The sequence below is a fragment of the Panthera uncia genome, chromosome B1 (assembly GCF_023721935.1).
Source record: "Panthera uncia isolate 11264 chromosome B1, Puncia_PCG_1.0, whole genome shotgun sequence".
In the NCBI taxonomy this organism is placed as follows: domain Eukaryota; kingdom Metazoa; phylum Chordata; class Mammalia; order Carnivora; family Felidae; genus Panthera; species Panthera uncia.
The window spans coordinates 51,891,041-51,914,136 of record NC_064811.1 but is presented as its reverse complement, the minus strand read 5'-3'; the positions used below and the strand labels follow the sequence as shown (position 1 = coordinate 51,914,136).

General features: G+C 33.1%; 1 protein-coding gene across 5 annotated transcripts in view; it reads left to right on the top strand.

Moving 5' to 3' along the window:
* Positions 1 to 23,096, top strand: part of EPHA5 (EPH receptor A5) — a 340,575-nt gene that overhangs the window by 215,242 nt on the left and 102,237 nt on the right. The gene's annotated exons all lie outside the window — the stretch shown is intronic.

Below are 23,096 nucleotides of genomic sequence, written 5' to 3'. Positions count from 1 at the left end.
GTAACAACCTTTCATTCTTGTCCATATCTCTCATTAGAATGTAAGTTCTGAGGTCAATGATTGTTTCTTTCTGTTTATTGTTGTGGTGTCCTAGCAAAAGCTCCTAGCAAAATGTAGGTAAAAAATATGCATTTATTGAATAAGCAAATGAATGATTGTGTGAATAAAGAAATAAATTCTCTGAATGATTATTGCAACATTATATTGTAAATAGACATTTTTTTGGCCTTACACTAGATGCTATATAAAGTAATTCATACTAAGACCATAAAGCTGACAATAGTACATATACTTAGGAAGTAATTAACAAACAACTGATACAATTTAAATAAGCAAACATCTATATTCATCATTTTGGAAATTTCTTATTTTATTAAAAATACAATGAGTATGTTAAACATGGTTTACCGTCATGGTTAACGTGATCTGAACTTTGGTTTTTACAAACATCAATTTGACACCTTTACGGCTAATAGCTGTGTGGCTAGTGTGGAAGAAGGGCCCCCAGTTTTAACTGGTGTTATTGCAGGATCCAGGAGAGAAGGTGTTGGTCTGCATGAAAATGTTAGTAAAGATGGATATACATTTTGAATGTTAAATTTCAGAATGGACTCAGTATTTAATAGGCATTTCTAGCACTTCCATCACTTGAACTACCAGAAGAGTTAAATAAAGAAATTGCTGGTCTTGCTATTTGTGGTCGTGCTTCCATTTGGATTTGAAGTAGTGAATTTGAAGCACAGCTATTTGAACTAAGATGAATATTTTTGTACAAGAACATTAATCCTTTTGTTAGTTTGAATGATGAATTCAGTGAGTGTATTCTGGCAAGGAGAAGGTCACTGAGTATATGAATGGCCCACCGATCCATAGGAAAATAAGAAGTGGTAAAATTTTAGATGGCACAACTCACTTCTTTCAGGCTTGCAAGTTAAGACTAGAGTACACATATTCTATTTCGTGTGGTGAAGTGAAAACTGCTTGTAATAAAAAATGATGAACCTCTACGTCTCATATATTATATACTAATATTTCATTTTTATAGCTAATTCTCTATGGAATAGCTAAAATTTTGGTGTGCAAAGCAGCAGTTGCAAATTTAGTTAGCTTTCTTGACGATAAATTTCCTCGAAATTGCTCACAATATTGTTGCCATCTTCACTGACCAAGAAGGTGTTTGGGCAATTAAATATGCTTATAAAGGAGCGATATTTGAAGGTCTTTTGATATTTATTATTTTTTTAAACTGACCTCTTCTATCTGTCGTTATCAACACTCTTCTACACTTATAATTAAATTGATTAAATATCATTTAGCATCTTAAAACGTAAATGTATTTCCCCATTCACTTATGAAAATTATTATAACACATTAAAAGAAGAAACTCTCAATTACTCTGAACAATTTGTGTGAAAGTTGAAGTGTACATATATCATAATTTTAGTCATATATCAAAACACTAAAATCAAAAGGCTATTTTAAAAAGACTGATTTAAAGTTACCACAATCTTGGCCTATTGATATTGTATAAAATATATACCCCAGACATGGTCAAGGAAAATAAAAAGCATCTACAAAGTAGAAAGGGAATTCAAAGGAGGTTTTTTTTTCATTTATTAAAAGTAAAGATTAATGATAAAACAGCAAAATTGAGAGCTGTATACAACTTTTCAAAAGCCCATCACTATTTCTTTGCCTTGCTTTTCTGAATTGGTTCACAAAATGAAATGTGTTAAATACTTACTCCACACAGAAATTGAGAATAAAGGCCTGTGTTTTTATACTTTCTAATGGGCAAAATAAATATCTAAGGACAGAAGAATTTTAACTCTTGAGAAAAAAATATATTACTCCTAAAAGCAGCCAAGCCAAATGTGTCAGTAATTGGAGTTGCTATTTTCTTTTTAAATAAATAGTGACAAGGTGGCCAATGAGGTAATATGTAGAAATACCAAGAAAAAAATAAATACTGGCTACAGTGGCAAGCAAAATAAAATACTAAATAAATAAATAAATAAATAAATAAATAAAACGTGTGTTTGATCCAGAAAGAAAAAGTAAATCCCGTGGTTGTGCCCCACCATCCATTTTAGCTAAATTCATGAGATTTTATACAGGTGAATGTATTATTTCTAGACCTGTAATCAAAACAATCTGAAAACCAACAAAAACAATGACCACCATCACCACAACAAAACTACAATGGCTTTGAATGATAACTGTGCAGAATTGAGTATTACTTCCACCATCCAAACTTAATTCTTCTTATATGGAAAAACAAGACAGTATGTATATCTCATAGCCATAACAAAGATCATCTCTATAAATCTTCAATCTTTAAGTGTTCAATAGGGTTTGAGTTCTTCTCTCTACTGGGATTTTATGAAGACTAAATAAGATTATTCAAATGGAAGTGCTTATTATCAACAGCAATAATATTACATTGGGCATTACTATGTAAGAGGCATTGGCTAGCTTATATAAATATGGTGTCTTTAATCTTTATAACAACTTAAAAATGGATACTATCTTGATTTTATAGAGATGAAAAGAAGTAAAGATTAGGTAAGTAGTTTTTCCTATATTACTCAGCTAGGAAGTGGCACAACTGGAATTTAAGTTTGTTTTGTGCTGTTGTAAAACTGAAACTGCTTCCATTATATATACAACCTTATTATTTGGTGGAGGTGTTAGTATATTATCTTTTAATATACAACTCAGCCATGAAAGGCTTTCAAGTACAGGTCAACCATCAGTTACTAAGCAATATTTATTGTTCTAGTACAAACCAAAATTATAGGAAGCCCACACATATTTATGTGTATTCCTCATCTCCTTCCCTACACACTCACATACACACACACACACACACACACACACATACACACCACACAACCCAAACTTTTGTCTCTAATGTGATTCCACCCTACTATTGTCAGTTTTTCCATGCTAGGGCTGAGACCCAGCAAAATGTTTCACTCTTGCCCAGTGGCTTCCCATCAGATTCCATCAACTGGAGGCAATAAAGGGAGATTGAAGGACAGTTGGAGGGAAGAGTTATCTTTCCCACTTGCTTGCTGTTCCAGGCATCACTACTCTAGTAATTGTTCTTTGTCTCCACAGAAGCAGTTGGTTCCACCCTCCAACTTCTGTAGGCATTCCCCAAACCAGCCTCACCACACCCCTTCAGAGGCCCTTCTCCAAGCCCCTGACATACTAGCAGCAGCCAGGTTCTTGGTTCTGATATCCCCTGATTTTCTCTCTTTGATGTAGGATTATAGCTGCTACAAGAATAATTAGTTCTTGTCCCTGTGTTAGCTCAATATTTCCTTTTTATCTAATTCAACATTTCTACACCAGTGTAAACAGCTTCCTGGATTAAATTCCCTCTGTTAAGTGTTTTTTTTTTCTAATTGAACCCCAACTAATACAATTATGGTAATTTTGTGCAGATAAAATTATTTATAGTTTAGAAAAACTTGGTCAGCTTTATGTAATTCAGATAGGAAAGATTTATAAATGGATACCCTTAAAAAAATAATGAAAAGCAGACACAACTGTGAAGTATAGCGTCTTAGTCTAGACAAGTTGAAAATAACTAGGGCAAACCCCAGGATACTGCAGCAGGATCTTCTCATCCACTACACCTGACATTTCTGATTTGCCCTTCTAAAAAGCAAGTTGCTGAGGCATTTGAGGTTTCTAGCATTATTCTTTGAAAAGAACTGTTGGAAAATATAGTTTGTTCAAATAGGAACTTGAAAGGGTTTCTAACTTCTGAAGTTCACTGTATAAATGTCCATGATCTGGTGAACTCAGTAGAGATCTGAGACTTGTGAGTTGTCATCCCGAGTGTCAGGCAGTGACTGTGTGACTACAGACAAGTCACTTACCCTCCGCTGCCTCTTAGCTCTTCTCACCTTACAGGGCAGTACCAAATAATGATGGTTTTCCAGAGGACGCAATGTGGCTACAAATTATCTCTAAGAAGAAATATAGTTATGGTACGCATTTTTATTTATTCTGCTCTATTATTTCTAGAATTCAGGTTTTAAAAAATGTAATGTATTTATGTGGAGTAAGAAGTATTATTATTTGAATGTATTATTATTTATAGATATTTACATATTTGTAGGCCCAGTTCCTGCACACACACACACACACACACACACACCCCTTGTGTCTACATAGGTCAGTGCTCATCTAAAGATCTGTGGAGTCAGTATAGTATAGAGGTAAAGACTAAATTTCTGTAGTCAGACTGTATGGAACTTCTTACAAATTGAATGACATTGGACATTTTATTTAGGAATTTGTACTTCATTTATTTACTTAGATATTACATGGGATAATAGTATCTAACTCATGCGGTTACAAGAAATATTAAATGAAGTAATCCATGTAAAATGCCTAGGAATCCTGACACTTAGCAAAAGCCCTATATCTGTTAGAATAAAAAGATCTAGACCTGTGCTTACATTACAACAAAGATACACTCAGGTCCAAATGAGTTCGTTAACTGGTAGTTTTTCTTGATGATTACTCAAATAGCCTAGATCATATTTCCAAATTGAGACAGATTTTCACTATGGCGACTTAGGTGTTTCCAAATGTTCCAAACTAATTTTTTTCTCAACATTTTTTGCAGAACCTTCCAAGTTAGTATTTACATATAACCTACCTAGCTCTATTTAACAGTTGTAGTATATTCCATAGAATGGATATACTGTGAATATTCTGTCATTCAGATTGTTCTTTTTCTCCTCCAACCTTTGTTTTTCTCCCTTTTTTCCTTTATTTTTCTCTCCCTTTATTTCTTTCTTCTTATCTCTTTTATTTTCCCCTCTTATAAATAATACTAGAGTAAGCATTAATTTACACCTATGTTTACTTAGTGGTAAAGATAAATTTCTGTAGGCATATACATGATATTATTTTTTTTCAATGTTTTATTTTATTTTTTTAAGAGACAGAGAGGAACAGAGCACGAGCAGGGAAAGGGCAGAGAGAGAGGGAAACACTGAGTCCAAAGCAGGCTCCAGGGTCTGAGCTGTCAGCACAGAGCCCAACACAAGGCTTGAACCCATGAAAGTGAGATCTTGACCTGAGCAGAATTCGGAAGCTCAACCGACTGAGCCACTCAGGCGCCCCTGTACATTTTAAATTAAGTAAATAGTATAAACTTACTTTTTGAAAAAGCTTGTGAGTTTACAAATGAACTATGGAAGTATTGGCTTTCTCACACCATTAATAATATAAGATGATTTTATTTTTATTATTTAAAATATTTTTAATGTTTATTTGCTTTTGAGAAAGAGTGAGCACGTGAGGGGCAGAGAGAGGGAGACAGAATCCAAAACAGGCTCCAGGCTCTGAGCTGTCAGAATAGAGCCCAATGTGTGGCTCAAACCCAAGAACCATATCATAACCTGAGCCAAAGTTGGACGCTTAACTGACTGAGCTACTCAGGCGCCCCAATATAAGATGATTTTAGATTTTTTTTAATTTTGCCAACTGGATCAGTAATGATTTAATCTACATGAAGCAAAGCACTTTTTTTCATATTTATTGGTTATTTGCATTTTTCAATTAACTACTCTGTATTATTCATTTTTAGTAGTGTTAGAATGTGCTGATGATATAAATAATATGGTAAATTGAAATTATTGGTAAATTGAAATAATATGGTAAATTGAAATTGATTATTATTGAAATAAATATCAAGAAGCAAGTATATTGACAAGCCTTATCATCTTGAAAATTGTTAACTTTCTATGTCTGAAACAGTGAATATATTTTTGATAGTTAAATGGTGGAGAAATAAGTTTGGAGGCAATAAGTCACTCACAGTAAAATAACATTTGGATGAACAGTTAATAAAGGCCGTGGCAGATGATAGACAGAAATCCCAGCCCTACTTGCTTCTACAATGCTTAATAAGTTGCACACAAGGCAACCATCAGCTTCTTCTCATCTTTCTTTCCAAACTACAGCCCAAACACATAACAGTGAAAATGGCTAACAAAATGGCTCTTGAGACTCGGCTTTCCTTCTTTTCTCTCTTCTCTCTCTCCTCCCAGACATGAGAACCCTCCTTGTAGTGGTACCCCTCCCTCCCCCAAAGATACCTCTTGATTTGCAAATGACTGGGTGAGTAATAAGCCTTTGAACTTGTGATTGTCAGATTTGGTGTGATGTGTTTTGACATTCAATAGCTTTAAAAGGGGGCATCTACAGACACAGTAGTGAGGAAGGTCAAACCTTAGCATTAATGTAGCTCAAAAAAAATAATGTTGGAAATATCTATTGAAAAATAACAGACAGAACTCATTTAATTGAAATATGTGTTTCTATTATAAATTAATAGAAAATAAATTTATATCTCTTCTGACAAGAACAGAGAATTCCACCCTGTGTTTGTTTTTCTTTGCAAAAATTTAGGGAAAATATTAATATATTTTATAAAAACAATAGATTCATATATTTTCCATAATCTTATTCTTTCTGCATCATTATTACTACAACTTTGTAGACATAGTATTAAAGTACAATATTTATCCAGATCTCAGTCTCTCCTCTGGAATCTCCTCTTTTATAGCAATGTTCCCTTCTTAGTGTATTATTCATACATTATAAAGACCTTTGTTGAATTAATAACCCAGAGAACACTTTATTTATTTTGTTTGATAACATCTATGTGAAACCTTTTTAGTAATATTCATCTTGACTGTGCATAAATGCCTAATGATGTTAATGGAAATATTACTGATATTGGAAATAATTATTTTCAAATAATTATTTAAAGATTATTAAGAGACAAAGAACTCTGTTTTACTTAACTATTTTCCTTTAAACTCTGTTGTATGTAAATATTACAGTAACATTTACAAAGACTCAATGTCAGAACATCTTGTGATATTACTGGCAAGTATCTGTGAAGAGAAATATTATTTTTGATAGCTAGAAAATAAGCAGTTAGCGCAACCTATAAGCTTTGCAAAAAATTAATGAAATAAAGCACATACAATACCATAGCTACCCACATAACAGAAATTCCTATAATGTAAGTGTATTTCCTACTTTTTAAAAACATCAAACATATTTATTTTGCCTATGTCAATTAAATACAGTTGATCCCATTTTGCTTTCCTTTTGGTAAATGCAAACATAAGAGAAAATAGACTAATAAATGCATATCGCACACAAGTTGAACTATGCTACTGCAATTACTAAAATAAATCAGGATAGTTTTGAAAAAGATCATGAATATAATCAGCTCAAACGGCTAAGAAGACAAGCTAAAATACCCTGTTATCTGCATTATGGTTACTTGATCATGGATTCACATACATTTTCTTCCTAACTCAAATGTTTTTTATGTCACTTACTGTCAGAATCTTGTAATTCTGTTCAGATTTAAGAAAGAGGCTTCAACCAGCCTTTGCAAGTAAGAACTGTTAGACTATGTAGAATTTTAAAGAGTAATGGATCCTGATTCTTGGTATCTCATAGTTGGGGGGGGGCGGGGAAGAAAAATGTTTTTATGTTGAATGAAGATCATGTACCATTTATGTTAGGAATTAGAAACAACTAAAATATGCATTGACTAACCTAACTTGTATGATAAGTTTAAGCAATACTACGATGCTAAATATCTGGATTTCTTGAAGGAATATAAAGCAACTTGTACATATCTGAAGTACCTAAGTATTCCAAGTTGTCCTGCCTCTTCTAGACACAACTCCTGCAATATAGAATGGTAGCCTCAGTGATGAAACATGTAGACTCTGATTTCACATTCTCCGGCTTCGATCAATCCAGTACCATTTAGTAGCCTCTTGCTACTTCAGTATTCCCATATGTAAAATGGGCACAATACCAGTACCTACCTCATGGGGTTGTTTTCGGATTTACAACAGTTAGTATACATAAGCGTTTGCTGTGTTTTAGTGAATTCAGAGTAGAGTTTATACAAGCGTGTATGAATGTAAGCTCTTTCGTCTGTTTATAACATAAACCATCTCCACCTGTCTCTTTTACTGGCCTCTTACTCAGCAAGATTTCTTTGTCTTCACTTCTCTTTCATAATTATACAATATTATAATCTCTTGAGGTTATAACTTAATTTTAATTTCCTTTTTATTTTTTACTCATGTAAGCTAATATTCTTAGGTTTTTTTCCCTTTTCTTTTTTTTTAAGTCTAAAACCACTAGCCATCTTGTAGCTAACTCTAAAAATTAATTTTTCAGTTCCAAACATGCTTGATATCTCTGTGGAATTTGTCTCTACTGTTGGCCTCCAGACTTTTGAAATGTTGTACTCAGTCAGTTGAACAGAAAAATCTTGATGCCTGGCATAACATGCGTCTGATAGGGTAATGAAAGAAGGTGTTACCAGAAGCATAGGGTCAAGCTCTTTGTATGCCAAGTTAAGGGCTTTGAACTTCATAGGTGATGACAACCCTGTACCAACTAGTGGCAGTTTAAGTTGTCTAGCAAGATTGCAAGGCCTTGAACTATGGTAGCATTGTAATAAAGATGAGGAAAGATTAAAAAAAAAAACAACTTAAAGTGACTCAGTGGATATTTGTCATCAATTTAATTTGTGATTAATTTGTGATCAGTTTAATATTTGGATACAGGGAGCATGATATCCTTGAAGTTTTCAACTGGGTATGTAATTATTTTTCATAAGCTATCTGGGGGTAGTGGTTGTAGGGTTTGAGTTTGAGCAGTTAGAGCATTGTAATTCCCTTGGAAAAAGAACACACTTTATTTAAGAAAAGATAGTACAATTGATCAGGGCCCAATTATCATTTCTTCTTTTTCTATGAAGAGCAATGATTTTATGGTTTCTTACCACCTCATTTGATCCACCAATCTCCTTTCCATCCCAGATATCCTACACAGTTTGGCGGGGATATCATCTTACTGTGCCATTTTCATGATGGTAGTTTCTTTATAATTGTGCAAATAGACTGTGTGTGTGTTCACATGTACCTGTGCATGTGTATTTTCTTATTTACAATACAATTTAACCTCAGTCTAATTTACAAAATCTTTAGTACTTTGGACCTGGCGTAACTATCTAAATTTATTATCCAAACATTTATTAGTGAAGTACTTCAATCCAGAAGACAGTATCTTTTTTTTTTAATTTTTTTTTTCAACGTTTTTTATTTATTTTTGGGACAGAGAGAGACAGAGCATGAACTGGGGAGGGGCAGAGAGAGAGGGAGACACAGAATCGGAAACAGGCTCCAGGCTCCGAGCCATCAGCCCAGAGCCTGACGCGGGGCTCGAACTCACGGACCGCGAGATCGTGACCTGGCTGAAGTCGGACGCTTAACCGACTGCGCCACCCAGGCGCCCCCAGAAGACAGTATCTTTAATGTGCATATACTTTCTCCATTTTGCTATTTTGCATATATGAGCCTTTGGACATTTTTTTGTTTGTTTGTTTAAATTCCTTTTCTCTCTTATTTTCTACTTATTCATATCCTATCATTCAAGTCCCAACTGAAAGCAGTCTCCACCAAGCCATTTCAATCTCACTTGATTTCTATAGATCTTTTCATTGTTATTAAGCAATTGTATTAATTTCATTGTTTAATAACAATGAAATAAACTGCATGTGCCATCAGCACCAACTGCAGCAGTGTTAGTAATAGCAATCACAAACATTTACCAAGTGATTCCTGTGTACAATTGCTTGTATCAGGAAGTAGGGCATAAAACTGTAGAAGACTTTGGGGCACCTGGATGACTAAGTTGATTGGGCATCCAACTTCGGCTGAGGTCATGGTCTCACTGTTCGTGAGTTTGAACCCCGTGTCAGCTCTGTGCTGACAATTCAGAACCTGGAGCCTGCTTTGGATTCCGTGTCTCCCTCTGTCTCTGCCCTTCCCCTGTTCATACTCTGTATCTCTCTTTAAAACAAAAATAAATAAATATTTTAAAAATAAAATAAAATAAAATTGTAAAAGACCAGTCACTATCTTCAAAAGCTCATAATCTATTGGGGGCACTGGTTTTACACCAAAAATAAAATTTTAATAATAATAATAACAATGACAATACAAACTATCCTAATTATAACATCAGTGATACAGCATATTATCTGGTTTTTAACTCTTATTCCAGCTTTCTTTCCTGCTTTTGCCTACAATGCATATCCTTCATGCAAACATCACGAAGTGTGATATAACATTTTCTTAGCACTTAGTCATTGTACTTATATTCCTTCAGTCCAAATGGTCCTTGCCCTTTTTATCTGATGGAAAAATTTCCATTTTAAGCTTTAGCTCACGTATTTCTTTATTTAAATTCTTTCATAATGCTCCTCAATCCCATGTGGTTATTCACTACCTTCCTTTTTGTTTCCACAGTCTTCAGCTCATATTTTAGAAGCCAGATATGGGAGGTCATTCCAAACAAGATGAAAATACATAAAAATATATACATGTATGTATGTATGTATGTATATTTATACATGTATATACTTTCACATTTACATTGATAATTATATTCATATATATAATTCTGAGAGGTAAATGAGCTTGCTTGATTGATTTAACTGATGTGGGGGGTATGGGGGGAGGAATTCACGTAAGAATAGGTTGAAAAAACAAATGTGACACACTAACAGATATCACTAGAATATTTGAGTTAATGGTATGATTATTCTTGGTGGTCTCTTGATCATTACATTAATGATTTATAGATAAATCAATAGTATTTTGAATGTAGCTTCACAAAAGCATGAGACTTGGTTATGTTGTTCACTGCTGTTTTCCAGCAATTAAAATAGTGCCTGGCAAATGGTAGCTTCTCTGCAAGTAATTAATTAAATGGAAGAATGATTCTACTATGATGTTTTATGAACAGATAAATACTGTTTTCAATTCTGAAACCAGAGGATTTCATTTCTGACACTTTTTTAAAAGGGACCAGTATGAAGCCTTTGAGATTTGATAAGACACCACAAGAAAGAAAAAGGAAATGGATGCTTAAATTTTAGCTCTGTACATCAATGTGTTTTTTAATATAGATATTTTTATTGTGTTAATATTAAATTTAATATGGCTTCAAATACCTATGACCTTGGAGTTAAGTGAGACAAACATAATCCCAATCTTACAAATGAATACAGTAAGACACTAGTAGGATTTCTGATGCCACTACTTTTGGACAGAACTTAAGTTGGATTCCAAATTAATTCTAGAATCCAAGATGGAATCCAGTTTCATACTGGGAAGTAACAGAGTTGAAATCCTGTGAATGAATTTGTCGTTAGCAGCATTGGTAATTCGCTTCTACATCAGAAATTTAGGTCAATTCTTAATTATAGATTTTTTTTTATAAAAGTATCATTGGTTGTGAAGTTTAGTAAAATATTATCAATTGTATCATGTTAATATTTAATAAAAATGGAAAGTCTTTTATTACTCTTTATGGATTATCCAAAATTTGATGTCTTTTTATTAATGAAGAACAAATGTTCTTAAGAGGGCTTAAGGCCCTCTTGGAAAGGTTTCCCAGAACTTGTTAGGACTGATGGCCACTGAATACAATAAGAAATAGTCTCTGATTGGCAGGAAGCCAGAGATTCTTTGTGAGAATTTATAAGCCCAGTATGACAGCTCTGTTTGCCTTCTTCGCAAGAATATTCTGAGCTAAGATTCTAGAATAAGTCTGAGAAAGATGTCTTTGTAATGTGTGGATAAAAAGGGAAAGTGAAAATATTGTTTTTTAAATATATTTTTATCTTGTGTAAATATTCATGAAATCACCCTTTCACTGTATTTAGGCACACTTACAAAAATTAGCACATCATTCATAAATTCCTGGCAATGAACACTGTAAAAAGAGATTTCTTTCCTCCCCTACCATGTTATTGTGATGGAAATATACAGATCAAAAGCCTGGTACCATTTACTCATGAGAGGATAAAAAGAAAAGAGATGAGTACTGAATTATGGGGAAAAAACAACCTTAGGCATTATGTAATTGATCAAAAAGTCATTAAACTCTCCAAGTCCCAGTAGGTGCAAGTTAGTTATGGATAGATAATCTCATGTCTAAATAGCCAAAGTTAGTTATGGTTGCGGTAATTCCTATATTTGTATGATTTCATGCTGATTTGACTGTTTAAAATATGCACATTTAAAAATATCTACAGTGCTACTGAATCTAAGAATATTTTACTGAATTTCATGCATATTGTGAAATGAAAAATATTTAATTTTGTCTCAAGTTAGGGAACTTCTGACACACATGTGGGGCCAAATTATCTTTGTTTTATCAGACTCTTTGGGGTTGTTTTGTTTTGTTTTGTTTTATCAGACTCTCTGGATCACCCCATCAATACCTCCATCATTTTTATATGGAGATGATTTAATTATAAGGAAATAAACCATTGGATTGTGTAAGTAATGTATTTTTAAATTTTTTTTTAATGTTTACTTATTTTTGAGAGACAGAGACAGAGAACGAGAAGGGGAGGGGTAGAGAGAGACACACACACAGAATCCAAAGCAGGCTCCAGGCTCTGAGCTGTCAGCATAGAGTCCGATGTGGGGCTTGAACTCACGAACCACAAGACCATGACCTGAGCCAAAGTCAGATGCTTAACAGACTGAGCCACCCAGGTGCCCTTGTATTGTCTAAGTAGAGTTTTAAAATAGAAGGGAACAGATATAGATTTAATAGGAAAGTGCCTCTAAGAAGATGTCTGTCCCTTGATTAGTTACACTTTTTGTTCTTGTTTGTAACACTACATTAGTAGACTTTGATAAATAGTTGATCAGAAAACAAAAACATTTCTCCAAAATATTAAATACTATATTTGAAGAATACAAATCATTTCATTAAAATTATCTGTATAGAGTCTCCACATTTTCTAGTTCTATTTCATCAGATCAACTTCACCTCAAAAGATGAAGCTACCCCAAATGACCTACATCCTGTAACTATAGGTCGATTTCAGCAACTCTCCTCTCTAAAGCTGCTTAGTTGGTCTCAATAAATAGAACTTGTTCTTGTATCAAACTATTACATAATTAACTGTTGTTATCCTTCTCCACTGAGAATAATATAGTGTCTATTATCAAGTGATGAAGTGTTTAAATTCAATACTCACAGTATAACAAATATTTAGGACCCAAGAGTTGAAAAAAAAACATGTTTAAAAATTTTTAGATTAAGTAATTTTCATTAATGCAGATATTTAATTAGCCTGATGGTCAAGACACATTACCATGTATCAGGGCTTCTCTGATCAATTCCAGAAGGACTTTTCTTTTTCCTCCCAGTACTTCATTGCTATGCTTATAGAATTTTTTTTAAGTATCAGAGAAAATAGCAGAGATACCCTGCTCTACAATGTTAATTTTACATATAAAAAGGCTCAGTGATTTGCTCCTAATGCTAAGATAGTAGCAGAGCCAGAATGGAAGTTCTACTTATTCTCTGATCTGTTTTTAGTAACCATAAGAACTTTTCAGAGAACAAAGAGTAGGGAGTAAACAGCCTATCTCTAGAAAAATGCTTCAGAATATTTCTAGGATCTGTCAATCCAGTTGGATATCCCAGCTCTCTATGGTCATGTGAGTTAGTATCAAGGTCTGTAATATTTTGATTTCTTAGTTTGTGCTACACTTAAAAAATCCTTTGAAGATGAAAAAGACCATATAAATGCTATTACAACTATTATGCCTTCAAGCATACTTCTTCAAGTAAATTCTGCAAATATTATTCTTGGCCCATAGGTGTGGTCTAATCAATGCAACTACTTCCTCTCTGTGCTGGGAAACCTATAACAGTGGATACAAAGCAAATACTGACCCCAAACACCTGTGACACAAATCTTAAACTCTCAATGACAATAAGTTATGATTAATTATGTGTTAATAAAACATCGTGAAAGTTCATGAACTTGCCTAGGGTCCATATTTAGTTTAGGACCAAGTGTTAGTCACGATTTGGAAATTATAGTCAAGATTTGATTTGCCTTTTCTTTTATGTGGTCATTATAATGTAATATTGGCTGTTGATGTTAAATTCCTTTACCTCTATATGCCACAATTTGTATACAAGGAAGATAAGAAGATAATGGAGAAATTATAGGGACCCATATTTTTTGTGTTTTGTCGTTTACATACTTCATTTTAATTATTATATCTTAATACAGCATTGTGTCTGGCTGGAGCATTTAATTGAAGAAACTGGAAAAGTCACAAAAATTACTTCTGAACAGAGCATTCCCTGGGTTGGGTAGTTCATGGTCTAATAAATATTAGTAATCATTTTAGTTTTAACGTTACAATTTAATTCAATAGAAGTAGAGAAAGATATGTCTGTGGAACCAGAGGCAGGAGTGGTATGCTTGGAAGGTAGAAGGGGCTAGAGACACGGAAGTGGAACCCTCTAGAAAGCGGAGAAGGCAAGGGAATAATTTCTTTCTGAAACCTTCAGAAGGAATGCAGCTCTATCCATACCTTTATTTTAGACTTTTTCCCTCTTCATGAGAATACATTTGTTTGTTTGTTTGTTTGTTTGTTTTTAAGTCACTAAGCATGTGGTAGTTATGACAGGTAATAGGAAACATATACAATAGGGTGTTGTGCCAGGGCTATGTTAAAATGTGTCTTTGTGTCTGACTGTCTGGGAGAATGAAATCAAGCATTATAGGCCAATATTGTAGCCAAGGTATGTTTATCATAACACATTTTAAGGAACTATCAAAAATATTAGCATGGCCTTAGGTCTTGGTTTCACCAAATTAAGGTCTAATAATTAGGGCCTTGGGATATTTTGTTGTGTATGTATTACTTTTTAATATGGAGCCTTCCCTAAATTTTACCTTGATTATGTCTGGATTCTATTGTTACAGAACAAGCAATATGTTTATATTATTGAAGTCATTTTTAAGGTCACAAAAATACAAAAAACTATATTAAAAATAAACATCATGTGGTATTTTAGTGAACTATAAAGAATCTACTTCAGTCCTAAATCGTGCCTAATATTTCCTTATTTTGCTTTGGGTTAGGTACTTAATCACATATGATGCTTTGAAATCAGTGGGTGAAGTTATTATTATATATATGTATATATGTGTGTGTGTAACGTACATATATTCAGATATATACATATGGTATATTAATACATATAATCTGTGTATATATAATATATAGTCATAAGTATATCTATATAATGAGATGCTTAGTAAAATTAATTCAAAGTATGCCTCATTTATATATAGAAGTAGCAGGTGAGTTATCTTTAGAATCAGACATATCTGGGTTTAAATCCTAACTTCACTGCTTATGAGCTATTAGTACTGAAAACATAGATGCACTAAATATACTTACATATATATTTATGCATTATATATTTACATATGCATATATTTATATTTGCACATATACATTTATATATGTATTAGTGTATTATATATTATATAAATTTATCAATTTGTATAACATTTTTTACCTGCTTTCTCAAAAAATAAGATACAGTATGCTCTAGGCAGATATAAAAGCAGTAGTAGAAAGTGAAAGCTAATGGACTAATGTCAATGATGAAGAAAAATGACGAAATGTTTAGTTGAGAGAAGAACTCAACACGGCAATATAGGGCTACATAAGATAATTCTCAACCAGAACTTATGAAATCTCCTGACTGTTGTTTCCACTAATTAACTGTAGACATTATAAAGAGATGCAAATGAACTTTGCTTCCACTATTTTTAAATGATTTTGTTGGGTCACAAATGTCTATGCCTTGTTTCACTTCTGTATGTATAGTGATTTTTCTGCATAACAGGCGATTATGTATAACCATGTCTTTGAAAAGCACAATAAAATTATATTTATTGTAATTCTTAGTAATTTTCACCTGCCCTGATTGTCCCTTCTATTCATAATAATTTGTTAATCTGGTTTCATTTTTACTCATAAGAGAGAATGAACTTGTTAAGGTTAACTGAACTCAAGTTTACTCCCTTTTGGCATTTAAATAAAAGCTAACAGAAAAGTAACAATGGCATTTGTCAGTCTCACCCATAGATTTTGAAAAACCAAGGTTCTATTATGTTTTTAACGATGATATTACATCTTCACCACTTGTCAACAGTATTTTGTAGCAGTTTCTTGTTTCACTGGCTTCTTGATTGATTCGATTCCACCCCCCAACCCCCCTTAGGCACCTACCATGTGCTTATCTTTTTTCTAGTAACAGAGGATACAAAGACAAATTAGGCCACTCACTGTACTCAAGACTTATGTAGTCTGGGAAGCAGGTAAATAGAGGAATAGTTTAACTTTCTGTATTTGTGGTGTATAATACTCTCCCAAATAATTTATTTTTAATATTCCAATTTTATGATCACTTGCCAGGACACGTGGAGTTGTTGACTGAGATAATCCAAGTGACTAGTCTCTGACACATACTGGTTTTTCAGCAATTATGAAAGAAGGAAGGGAAGGAAGATGAGTGGAGGATTTCTGATACCATTCTTTTTCCCTCGGGGGGCCTCTTAAAAGACCCTGTGATAGAGAGAGAGGTAGATGGTTTGAGACTTGGGGAAAGGAATATGCTGGGAAATAGAAAGGAGAGATTTACATGACACTTCCACATCCTTTCTGTGTGACTCTGTAACACAGACCCTGATTGTTCCAGTGTAACTCCTTGCAAGTTATTATTTATTTACCCTAAAGCTTCAACGTTGTGAAATATGTATTTATTAAATATATATAAATTAGAGGATATTCATGGTTCTCTGTATGATAATATTTGCCTCAAAGAGTTTAACTGTGCATTTCTGAGTGGCGGAGAAGACTGAATTGCATCTAGCTTGCAAAAAAGTGCTCAAAATCCGTAGTCCATCTGGTCTGTAGTGTCACACATGGAGAGCAGTCATTACCTATGTACCGTTAATGCTTGTAAAGATTGTGATTTACCTTAGGGCTTTTTTCTAAGAAGAAAATTTTTAGGTTTCATCAGTATGGAGGTATATATAGGGAGCTCTCACACATTTGTATGTTTTATTCTAGGTGTGTTAGGGTAGTTAAAATTGTTTTGAACAATTGCTTTAGGTTATGCAACTCAGAATAGACACAATTATATATCACCAAGTGCATATTGTGTGTACGACAATAAAGGGTTGCCTATTTTTTTTTTTATTACAGATTGGTTGTTTACATTTTGTTTTCTGTAATCAGCTTTGGAAGACACTATAGGAATTGAATGAAAATTAAGACATTGAGCTAGGTAAAGGAAAATTAGATATTGTGAGTAATCTTTAATATAATTTGATGCTCAAGTAAGTACTGAGTGTAGCATCTCTATTATGAAAGATTCTTTCATTGCTCTATGGTACACTAAGAATGCAAATTCTGAAGCTAGACTTCTTAGATCTGCCAATTCCTGATGGGCTGATTGGATAAGTTACTTAACTTCTTGGTACTTCAGAAGGGGATGGTATTAGTCCTTACTTCCTAAGGATGTTAGAAGGATTGAATGATTTAATGTGTATAAAGTGCTTAGACTTTAAAGCACATAATATTTACTATAAATGCAATATGTCATCATTGTGAGGTAATTACAATAGCTGCTTTATCCATTTATACATCCATAAATGTATTTGTTCATTTATTTAGCCAACATTTGTTAAACATTTGTCAAAGCAAACTTTGGACTTAGTTCTTTCTAATAACTGAAATTTTACAAAATATATCATCTTGGGCATTTTACAACCAGAATTTTGTTTGTTTGTTTGTTTGTTTGATATTGTTTTTTGGTAAATGTGAACACAAACTACTATTCCAGGGGAACCAAAAATATGGACCTTTTATGTCGTTTGATCCTCTGATGACAAATGGATAGTGCTTTATTTTGTTGGCCTTCAGAATTTCTGTGTGATAACTGTAAGTACAAAACGGGTTTACCTGCCTCTTGAATATTGGCTAAGATTTTCCACAACTTGGAGAATATGTGGATTTGAGTCCCTGAAAATTAGTCCCATGGTAAGGACCAACAAATTAAATATCTGATAGCATTACTAATTTGGAACAGAACATCTTGATTTGGCTTTCCTCTGGACTTTAAAAGGTTGACTAGCTGTAATCACTAATCTTGTATTCTTTCTAGTTATAAGCTGTCATGTCACTGCTAGAAATTACACTATTTTAAGATATGTGAATGAGATGTTTATGAGATCAGCTGATAAGTATCACTCAGTTCTCTCTGGTTATTTTGTAGTCATAAACTTTAAATTTTGTTTGCTTCCACTGGCACAATTTCAGATTTTATTTTATTTTATTTTTATTTATTTATTTATTTTTTTTTTCAACATTTATTTATTTTTGGGACAGAGAGAGACAGAGCATGAACGGGGGAGGGGCAGAGAGAGAGGGAGACACAGAATCGGAAACAGGCTCCAGGCTCTGAGCCATCAGCCCAGAGCCTGACGCGGGGCTCGAACTCACGGAGTGCGAGATCGTGACCTGGCTGAAGTCGGACGCCCAACCGACTGCGCCACCCAGGCGCCCCCACAATTTCAGATTTTAAAGGAGTATTGTCAGATGGCCTTGGAGAGAATATATTTAGAGAAAGAAGTTGTGGTGGCCTTGAATTTTAATGATATATTAGGAATCTAATATGTATTTTTTAAAACCATAAGTAATAAATGATAACTTATTATCATGATTTTTGTTGAATTAAATAATTCCTGTTACTTGCATAGCTATGTAAAATTAAGAACAATGGGAAATGATAAAGGATAAAACGTGAGCTACTTATATTTATAATGTATTTATTTTATTCTTTAAAATGCTAGATCAGACTAGTTTTGACTGTGAAAATCTTGAAGTAATTAAGATTTGAATTGCAGTTTCCACTGTATGTCTTTGTTACTGTTAGTGGATTTTTCTGTGGTTAAGTCCTTTTATAATGTGTATTTATAAGAAGACATTATTTTTTATGAAAAAAAGAATATGAATTTTAAGTGTGTTAACCTAATTACTATGTATCCACCTAAAAAACTCAATATCATACCTTCTATTAAGGTTTAATATGGATAAACAATATTGAAAATTATACATAGAACTATAGTCCTTGAATATAATGTAACTGAATAATACTGGGTTGATTAAGGTTTTCCAACTGTGCCACATCATTTACTAGACATAATTTTTTTAAAGGATACTGTAAAAATTGTTTAAACTCTGTTTCTCATAAAATGGGTACTGTGGTTATTGAGATTAAATAATCATTGACATGAAGACCACTTTGTGTACTAAAAATTCCATTACAGAGTAATAAGGAATAAATGGAAAACAAATTCTATGATAATTTATTTGATGTGGGATTAATTTTGTTATCCAGACAGAGGCATGTTGTCATTTTACACATTGTTACATTTAATATTTGTTTTTGTAATTTGCATGATTGTTTTGGAAAATGGTGACTATAAATGCCAGTGATATAGTTGTCTATTTTTATTATTGCCATTTACTTTTCTAATTAACACCATTGTGAATATGACTTCAAAATGATATTTGAAGCATATGGTTTAATACTATTAAGTCTGATCATGCCAAAAATTACTTCTTTGCAATTAAGTTGCCTTTATTTCCTACTAAAAACAATTAATTTTCAATATCTTATGATTTTCAAGTCTTTGAAAAAAAAAAAACACACCATACCTAATGGGACGTTTTAGTTCATAGGTTCTTTTTATCAAAAAGGATATCATCTCTCTACAACTACTGACATTTAAGGCCAGGTTTTTGTGGTATGGTCTTTCAAAACTTCACTGAGCTCATATATCAAAAGATCCTGTTGCAGGCTCTTAAAATGGAATGATTGTAGGTTTTGTCTGAATGAGCAGATTGAATTTTTATTTGAGAAAGAAACTGCTAAAATGCCCTCTTTCTTTAGAAGAGAGCCTGGATACCAGGTGTGTTGAGAATGCACTGAAGTTATTTTTCTTGGTCCAGTAGCATCAAATGACAACGTAGTGATAAGTATATATTATATGTAGAATAAGTTTGTGTGTGTGTGTGTGTGTGTGTGTATATGTATAATTTATATTCTGTATATAATATGAGATACAAAATTTATGACATAATATGTAGTGAGTGTGTATATATTTCAAAATATATGCCTTACTTTTCCATTTTAACAACTTCAGATATGTTTGTAATTTAATTAAACTGTATTTCTCATTAATTTAAAAAAATCTTATTTTTTTACCTTCAAATAATAGATGTTTACTCTAAAGCTTTAAAACTGGCATAATTTCTGCTCTTTGCAAACATTGTTCTCAGCACTATCCAAATATTAGCTCACATGCTCTAAAGGCTCAGTTTGAAGCATTTTTTTTGTTATTTTTTTCTTTTTTTAATTTTCTTTTTTACTTTTTTAAATTTACATCCAAATTAGTTAGCATATAGTGCAACAATGATTTCAGGAATAGATTCCTTAGTGCCCCTCTCCCATTTAGCCCATCCCCCCTCCCACAACCCCTCCAGCAACCCTCAGTTTGTTCTCCATATTTATGAGTCTCTTCTGTTTTGTCCCCCTCCCTGTTTTTATATTATTTTTGTTTCCCTTTTCTTATGTTCATCTGTTTGTCTTTTAAAGTCCTCATATGAGTGAAGTTGTATGATTTTTGTCTTTCTCTGACTGACTCATTTCACTTATCATAATACCCTCCAATTCCATCCACGTAGTTGCAAATGGCAAGATTTCATTCTTTTTGATTCCTGAGTAATACTCCATTGTATATATATACCACTTCTTCTTCATCCATTCATCCATCGATGGACATTTGGGCTCTTTCCATACTTTGGCTATTGTTGATAGTGCTGCTATAAACATGGGGGTGCATGTGTCCCTTTGAAACAGCATACTTGTATCTCTTGGATAAATACCTAGTAGTGCAATTGCTGGGTTGTAGGGTAGTTCTATTTTTAGCTTTTTGAGGAACCTCCATACTGTTCTCCAGAGTAGCTGCACCAGCTTACATACTGTAGTTGGACTAAACCAGATTATGTATGAATGAGCAAACAAATCTTTACCAAAAATACTAATGGATCAGGAAAATATTAAATATAGGAAAGAATAATACCCAAATGAAGAAAGACAAATATGGTGACAGGATCAGGGTATAACAGTCAATAATAGTGAGCTAAAGGTTTAGGACAGCAGCAGTTCACAGAACATTAGCACTAATCCAGTTTCTAACCTCAGTTTTCTAAATTTATATAATTAGGTTAAAAAAATAACTAATCTTAGCATGGTTTACCATTAGTGATTCCCAAATTTTACTAGTAAAATGATTCAGTTAGAGAGTCTTTATTAAAACTTGGCCCCAGTCTGACCACCTGATTCAGAACTTCCTGGAAAGAAAATTAATGATCGATATTTTTAGGAAAAATTGGTCCAGGCCAACCTGGATAATAAGAAGCTCCTAAATATGATGAATTATGTATGGCAGGGATAAGGGGTGGCTTCCAGCTGGCAGATAGTGACAACCCAGATGTCCAAATTTTGACCTCAGAATCAGTTATTAGATACTTGTATTTTTTTTTAGAAATTGTATGCAAATAACTAATACATTACTCATGTAGAGGGACTTTTGTAGGAGAGTAAAAGAAGTGCCGTCTGAGGAAGTTTTAACACATTCATGGACTGTCACAGACTGAAAGGATTTCAATGTTGTCTTGTTTGGCTTTCTCAAAGCTTTAAGATTCAAAATATAGGTAGATAAGTCAAATGCATGGAGATATATTATTTTTAAATACAAGTAATAAATTCATGGTTCTGTCTATAATCTATTTTTGTCTACACAAATAACATTGGGTAAGTGACTGATGAATGGTATTTTCTTATTCCACTTAACACAATTACGTTTTATGTTTTCATCATATTCATTCTCTTATTTTTATAGACATTCTATCCTAAGTAAACTATTAGTCACTTCAAAATTCAAAACCTTTTCAGTGCAATAAAAAAATCTATAATTATCAAGGAAGTTTGCCTATAAGTATTTATTACTATAGATTCATGAAATTCACTGGATGTAGAATATCAAAACATCTTCTCTCTACAGGTACTCTGCCTTTTGATCTCACCCAACATTTAGAACAGTGACAAGTTCAGAGAAGAGGCTAGAAATGATTTTGATTGATGGAATCATTTAAGAATTATGGAGAATCCATTATTGAAGTCTTCTGAAACAACTGACTGATATTTTACAACTGATATTATTACAAAGGGTATTTATTTGGCACCCACCCTATATCTGATATTATACAAAAAGAATCATATTTCAACATTACAAAAAGATGAGTTTGTATCACTGTTACTACTTTAAATATAAAAAGGACATTTATAGAGGTTAAGTAACCTAAACAGGATCACACAGCTAGAAAAATGATTGGCTGCCAAAGGATTTGAAGCCAGTTTTGTTTGACTTGAAAGCTATGTCATGGCACTCTTTCCATGTGGGAATAGTGTACCTTAAGCTAGGTTTCCATATTTGAAGAGGTAGGACACATTCTGCTTTACATAATGATGGCAGGGTTTTGTATATCATTGCTTGAGCTGCTGAGATTTTAGTGATTTCTAGTTATATCATTATCAATAAGTCAAACAGAGATTAGCAATTCTTTAACCACTAGACATATATACTAGAATTGAACAATTAAGTAAATGTTCGGTAGATGGTTGGAACCACTGTTGGAATGTGAGGTTATAAATAACTAGTGTGGAAGCTATGATGACCTGTGTAGTAACTGATTAGAGTTGGTAATATCAGTATATACTCATGTTTCATTTAATATTCATATGTATGTAGATATAAGTATATATCTATAGATATACACAGGTTTACATAAACACATTTAGTTCCCAGCTCTATGACTTGAAAGGAGAAGCCATGACACCCCAGTAGCAAAGAGCATATCTGGATCTTGGTTTCTAATAACATTCTCCAATAGAAGAAGCCAGCGCTCTTTGGAGAAAGGACTGATTCTAGAACTGGGTGCATCTGATCTAGTAGTGCCATAAAGTAAATAAAATATATA